Here is a 7,964-nt window from a genome sequence, read left to right on the forward strand (position 1 = left end):
GGTAGAGGTTGTGTTGAGCCGAGATCGTGCCACTGCACTCCTACCTGGATGACACAGTGAGGCTCTATCTCAAAAAAAAAAAAACAAAAAATATAGCAAGATCCTTTGGGAGGCCGAGGTGGGTGGATCACTTGAAGTCAGGAGTTCAAGACCAGCCTTCCCAACATGGCAAAACCCTGTCTTTACTAAAACTACAAAAAATTAGCTGGGAGTGGTGGCAGGCGCCTGTAATCCCAGCTACTCGGGAGGCTGAGGCAGGAGAATTGCTTGAACCCGGGAGGTGGAGGTTGCAGTGAGCCAAGAAGTTGCCAGTGCACTCCAGCCTGGGTGACAAGAGTGAGACTCCATCTCAAAATAAATAAATAAATAAATAAATAAATAACATATTCTTGCTCAAGAGTTAAAAAATTTAATTTTGTTAAGATGTCAATACAACCTATAGTGGTAAACAAATTCGACGTAATTTCTATAAAAATACTAATAGCACAGGTTGTTTGAACAGAAATATTCTTTAAAGTTTTTAAATTTGATTATGAACTATAACTAGCCAAACACCCATGAAAAAGAGGAGCCAATATACTTTCTCATTTCAAAACATATTAAAAGCTATAACAAAACAACGTAGTAATGACACAAAGATGGATAAACAGATGAAAAATCAGAATAGGGAGCCCAGAAATGAACCCTTCTGTAAATAAGCAATCTTCCACAAAGCTGTCATGAACACACAATAAAGAAAAGATAATATCTTCAAAAATTAATGCTGAAAACTGAATATCTGCACTGATAAAGCTGGATTCTTTCCTTGAACCATATGCAAAAAAAATTTAAATAAAATACTTAGATATAAAAAATAGCTAACAAATCTCTTTTTTTTTTTTTTTTTTTTTTTTTTTTTTTTTTTTTTTTTTTTTGAGACGGAGTCTCGCTCTGTCACCCAGGCTGGAGTGCAGTGGCCAGATCTCAGCTCACTGCAAGCTCCGCCTCCCGGGTTCACGCCATTCTCCTGCCTCAGCCTCCCGAGTAGCTGGGACTACAGGTGCCCGCCACCTCACCCGGCTAAGTTTTTGTATTTTTAGTAGAGACGGGGTTTCACTGTGTTACCCAGGATGGTCTCGATCTCCTGACCTTGTGATCCGCCCGTCTCGGCCTCCCAAAGTGCTGGGATTACAGGCTTGAGCCACCGTGCCCGGCCAACTAACAAATCTCTTAAAAAAAACGTGGAGAAAAGACGTGACATTGGCCTTGGAATCATTTTCTTAAATGACATTAAATGCATAAGCAACAAAGAAAAGAACAGAAAAATTTAACTGAAATATACTTAGAAATTTTTGAACATCAAAAAAAAATTCAAGAGAGTGACAAGGCCTCCTAGGAAATCAGTGAAAATATTTGCAAATCACATGTGATAGAAGTTAATATTCAGAATATATAAGCAACTCTTAAAACTGAACAATAAAGTTGAATAATGGGATTTAGAAATGGAAAACTAAATAAACTAAATTTTTATCAAAAAATTACAATGAAAGACAAAATAACTTCACATCCATTAGAAGAGCCACTAACAATTTTTTAAGAAAACCAAATCTGTTGATGATGCTATGAAAATGAAACCTATGTTAATTGTTGGCGGAAAACAAAGATGCAGGCATTATTTTAAAATGTTACAAATGTTCCTCAGATAATTAAACATAAAATTATAACCAATTATAGCAATCTTATTTATAAATTTATTTCCAAAGTATGCAACACAGAACCTGGAAGAGATATTTAAACGTTTATGCTTATTGTACCAGAATTCACAAAAGTCAAAAGGCTGAAACAACTTAGATGTCCCTTGATTTATAAATACATCAAAAAAAAATTTAACATATACAGACATGGAACATTATTCAGGCTTTTTTTTTTTTTTTTTTTTTTTTAGACTGAGTCTCTCTCTGTCGCCCAGGCTGGAGTGCAGTGGCCAGATCTCAGCTCACTGCAAGCTCTGCCTCCCGGGTTTACACCATTCTCCTGCTTCAGCCTCCCCAGTAGCTGGGACTACAGGCGCCCACCACCTCGCCCGGCTAGTTTTTTGTATTTTTTAGTAGAGACGGGGTTTCACGGTGTTAGCCAGGATGGTCTCGATCTCCTGACCTCGTGATCCACCCGTCTCGGCCTCCCAAAGTGCTGGGATTACAGGCTTGAGCCACCGCGCCTGGCCTACTCAGGCTTAAAAAAGAAAATCTTGTCACATTTTAAGGTAAATTTTGAAAATATTATGTAACGTGAAATAAACCAGTAACAAAATGATAGATACTACATGATTCCATTTACATGAGACAAGTTAAATAGTCAGACTCATAAAAACAGAAAGTGGAAAGGTGTTTGCCAAGGGCTGGAGAAAGGGTAAAATGGGCAGTTGTTACTTAGTGGGTATTGAGTTTTAGTTTTACAAGCTGTAGAACTTCTAGAAGCCTTTTGCATAACCAGGTGAATATACTTTAACATACCTGAAATGCACAGCTTTTTTTTGACAGAGGGTCTCACTTTGTCACCCAAGCTGGTGTGCAGTGGCAAAATTATGGCTCACTTCAGCCTCAAACTCCCAGGATAAAGTGCTCCTTGTCCCTTGATCTCTCAGGTTGCTGGAACCACAGGTGCACACCACCATGGATTGTTATTTTAAAGTTTTTTGTGTAGAGCAGGTCTTTGCATGTTTCCCCTGCTTGTCTCAAATGTTTGGGCTCAAGTGATCCTCCTGTTTTGACCTCTTAAGTTTCTGGGATTACAGAGGTGAGCCACTACCATGCCTGGCCATAAAATGTACACTTAAATAGATTTTTAAATAATCAATTTTATGTTATCTGTTTTAAAAAAAATTATTTTAGAAGGAAAACTAAATGCAGAATTATAAATATTTTCTAAAATTACCTTCAAATCACAAAAGTGTTTCTCTCACACAAAGGAAATATATATTCATTATTAAACACAGGGTGAAAATAAGATTATTTCCACAACTGCTCAGACAAGATAAAACCACCACTGAAAATCAACTAAGAAAGAATATATACAAGATAAGCCATAATCATAATTGGGGTCATATTTATAGATAAAAACAGAAACATATAATCTGATGGTGATAGACATATGGCTAATTCATTTCTTAACTAAACCCTACATTGACTTAAAGTGCACAAACAGAATTGCAAATTGTCTAGAATTACAATATGTAAGTAAAACAAAAAAACACAGTACACTGATATTAAGAAACTGACACTGAAAAGCACACCTATAGAACTGCAAAATAATAATAAAAGTAATGTTTACTCATAAGATCTGGTATGCAACATTGATGTACCATTAAAAAAACTGTCTAGATAACTACAATATTTGACTATATCTGTGTACTCATGGAAGGCAGGTATTTTGAATCATCGACATGTGCTGCATGGCAGTAAAATTTAACAGAAATTGCAATATAATCATAAATAGATTCTAATGATAAGCTTTTAATAAATAAGCATTAAAGAAAACTAGAGGTAAATTTCATAAATGTCATGTTTATATATGCTATTCTTACACAATATATGCTACATATATTCTTAAAGAATCTATGCTATTCTTACACAAAATGAAACTACTGTAATTTAACTTTAGAAGCAAAGAATAGTTTTACCGGGGCTGGGCGTGGTGGCTCAAGCCTATAATCCCAGCACTTTGGGAGGCCGAGATGGGCGGATCACGAGGTCAGGAGATTGAGACCATCCTGGCTAACACGGTGAAACCAGGTCTCTACTAAAAAGTACAAAAAACTAGACAGGCGAGGTGGCGGGCGCCTGTAGTCCCAGCTACTTGGAAGGCTGAGCCAGGAGAATGGCGTAAACCCGGGAGGTGGAGCTTGCAGTGAGCTGAGATCCCGCCAGTGCACTCCAACCTGGGCAACAGAGCCAGACTCCGTGTCAGAAAAAAAAAAAAAAAAAAAAAAAAAGAATAGTCTTACCTTGCTTAATAAATAAAAAAAAAAATCTTGCAGAATATAATTAAAGCATCTGATATATAAAACAAATATCTGGGAAGAACTTACTTTATTATTTAAATATAAGCTGAAGAAAGTGAATGGAAATCATATAATTCCTTTCTGTCTGCAGCAAACTTAAATGTATAACTAAATATTTTAGTAAATATGGAATGCCTACTAATTATCTAATTTACTTCAGGCGTAACATGTAAATTCTAACATGTCCTAAATGTCTGAATCTAAAATAACAGAGAAATTTGAAATAGAAAATAGAAAGTAAAAATGTATAGGGAGAGCAACATCAGTAAAATAATAATAATAATAAAAAAGGTGACCTATTTTCTTTTTTTTTTCCTGAGATGGAGTCTCTCTCTGTCGCCCAGGCTGGAGTGCAGTGGCGCAATCTTGGCTCACTACAAACTCCGCCTCCGGGGTTCAAGCAATTCTTCTGCCTCAGCCTCCCGAGTAGCTGGGATTACAGGTGTCCACCATCATGTCCAGCTAATTTTTGTATTTTTAGCAGAGACGGGGTTTCACCATGTTGGCCAGGATGGTCTCAATCTCCTGACCTTGTGATCCACCCACCTTGGCCTCCCAAAGTGCTGGGATTATAGGCATGAGCCACCATGCCCGGCCAGGTGACCTATTTTTTTATCCCCTGATAGCAAAAAACTTGTGAGCCATCCCTGACAAAAATGTCTTTATGAAAGATCCAGGCATCCTGGCTCATACCTGTAATGATAGCTACATAATACATTGAGGTTGAAGAATTTCTTCAGGCCAGAATTTCAAGACCAGCCTGTATTATGTAAAAAGACTTCATCTCTCTTTTTTTTTTTTTTTTTTTTTTGAGGCGGAGTCTCGCTCTGTCGCCCAGGCTGGAGTGCAGTGGCGCGATCTCGGCTCACTGCAAGCTCCGCCTCCCGGGTTCCCGCCATTCTCCTGCCTCAGCCTCCCGAGTAGCTGGGACTACAGGCGCCGCCACCACGCCCGGCTAATTTTTTTGTATTTTTAGTGGAGACGGGGTTTCATTCATTGTGTTAGCCAGGATGGTCTCGATCTCCTGACCTCGTGATCCGCCCGTCTCGGCCTCCCAAAGTGCTGGGATTACAGGCTTGAGCCACCGCGCCCGGCCAAGACTTCATCTCTCAAACAAGTACCTTCAAAAGAGCTTTGAGATCCAGGGATGGAGTTGCCAAACCCTCCTAAAGCCCAAGATTGAGGAACGTTCTTTTTAGGAGACAGGCTTCTATTAAGGTGGCAAACTACAGAACCTCTGTTCTTGGCTATAGACCAAAAAATAACCAACCCAACTTGCTCCCACTGAGAATTCTGAACTTACCCTATAACCATTCCAAACTCCTCCCAGTCAAAACCTGGGAGAGCTTCTGCTCTTCCAGAGGCCTGGAGGAAAACACCCATTTGTAGCCATACAGTTTAACATTTTACTTCTAGCTCCAAGCCACAGTTCATGGCCAATTCTGCTGAAGTAGAATCCCACACAGTGACCTGGGAAGATGCTCTCTAGTACTCAGTGAAAGGCGTCCTCATCCACATCCTGATGTAAGACCCACCATATGCAGATATGACTGCAACAACTTCCCCTAGTGTCTGCTCTGCAGATGAAAGTCCTGAAGGATATTCAGTCTTCCAATAATAAAATGGGAATTACCACTACCCAAGCCTTTTGTAACAAGCCAACTAAAGGTAAATCCTCTGTAGACGCAGCAGCCTTGTGACCAACCTACCACCTCTGCCTATTACAAATGAAGAGGTCATCCTATAAATATGGGATCTTTGCCTCTTGTAACCAGTTTATATAAACTTGAAGAGGTTTTCGTTCAATGAAATTTTCAAAAACCAATGCAAAGCAAAACTATATTGTGCCCATTGTCAATGTTTCCATTTTAACATAACCCTGGAAGTATGTAGCAGAAGAGTTAGGCAAAAATACATTGTTTAAAGCCATGGAAATTGAAGACAAGTAAGTAAAGAGTTGCTGTTTGCAGATCATATCATATTATATATTTTTAAAAAACCATAAACGGTAAATTTAAGGCCAGGCATGGTGGCTCATGTCCGTAATCCCAACACTTGGGGAGGCCCAGGCAGGCAGATCACCAGAGGTTAGGAATTCGGAACCAGCCTGGCCAATATGGTAAAACTTTGTTTCTACTGAAAACAGAAAAATTAGCCACGCATGGTGGCGGGCGCCTACAGTTCCAGCTACTCAAGAGTCTGAGGCAGGAGAATCACTTGAACCTGGGAGGCAGAGGTTGCAGGGAGGCAGAGGTTGCAGTGAGCCAAGATCACGCCACTGCACTCCAGCTTGGGCAACAGAGTAAGACTCCATCTCAAAGAAAAAGAATATATTTTAGCCTAAAATATTAACTCCATGCTTCAGAAAGATAAATTTTCTTGTTTCACCTAAGTTGTACCTTAAGAAATGCAATGAGATAGACAACAACATAAAAATAGTGGGGACTTTTATACGTTACTTACAGCATTACACAGGTCATCATGAGAGAAAGTCAAACAAACAAACAAACAAAAATCAATGGGCTTAAACTATAACTTAGAACAAATGGACTTAACAGATCTTTACAGAATATTCTACCCAGCAACTGCAGAATATATATTTTTTTCATCAGCACATAAAACATTCTTCAAGATAGATCATACGATAGGTCACAAGACAAGTCTGAATTTTTTTTTTTTTTTTTTTTTGTAACAGCGTCTCACTCCGTCACTAAGGCTGGAGTGCAATGGTGCAATTTTAGCTCACAGCAACCTCTGCCTCCCAGGTTCAAGGGATTCTGCTGCCTCAGCCTTCCAAGTAGCTGGGATTACAGGCACATGCCGCCATGCGTGCCTGCTTTGCATTTTTAGTAGAGATGGGGTTTCACCATATTGGCCAGGCTGGTTTTGAACTTCTGACCTCAGGTTATCTGCCTGCCTTGGCCTCCCAAAGTACTGGGATTAAAGCGTGAGCCACCATGCCCAGCCCCTGAATAAATTTAACAATATCAAAATTTTATCAAGTACTGTCTTAGACCGCAGTGGAATAAAATTAGAAATCAATTCCAATAGGAACACTCGAAACCATACAAATACCTGAAAATTAAATAACCTGCTCCTGAAAGACTGTTGCATCCACAATGAAATCAAGATGGAAATTAAAGAACTCTTTAAACTGAATAATAGTGACACAACATATTAAAACCTCTGGGATACAGCAAAAGCGGTGCTAAGAGGAAAGTTCATAGCATTAAATACACACATCAAAAAGTTCAAAACACCACAATAAACAACCTAAGATTACACCTCAAGGAACAAGAGAAACAAGAACAAACCAAACCCAGCAGAAAAAAAAAAAAAAAAAAAAAATCAGAGCAGAACTAAATAAAATTGAAACTTAAAAAATATAAAAGATAAATAAAACAATAAACTAGTTATTTTGAAAAGATAAACCAAATTGATAGACTATTGGTGAGATTAACCCAGAAAAGCAGAAGGAAGATCCAAATATGCTCAATAAGAAATAAAAGATCATTCTGAGTTTTTGGCCAGGCGCGATGGCTCAAGCCTGTAATCCCAGCACTTTGGGAGGCCGAGACGGGCAGATCACGAGGTCAGAAGATTGAGACCATCCTGGCTAACACGGTGAAACCCCATCTCTACTAAAATATACAAAAAACTAGCCAGGTGTGGTGACCAGCGCCTCTAGTCCCAGCTACTCGGTAGGCTGAGGCAGGAGAATGGTGTAAACCCGGGAGGCGGAGCTTGCAGTGAGCCAAGATCCGGCCATTGCATTCCAGCCTGGGCGAGAGAGCGAGACTCCATCTCAAAAAAATAAAAAATAAAAAGAAAGAAATAAAAGATCATTCAAAGCTACTATGAATACCTTTACATGCTCAAACTAGAAAACCTAGAGGAATTCCATAAATTCCTGGAAATATACAAC

Source organism: Macaca nemestrina, chromosome 20, assembly GCF_043159975.1.
Source record: "Macaca nemestrina isolate mMacNem1 chromosome 20, mMacNem.hap1, whole genome shotgun sequence".
NCBI lineage: Eukaryota > Metazoa > Chordata > Mammalia > Primates > Cercopithecidae > Macaca > Macaca nemestrina.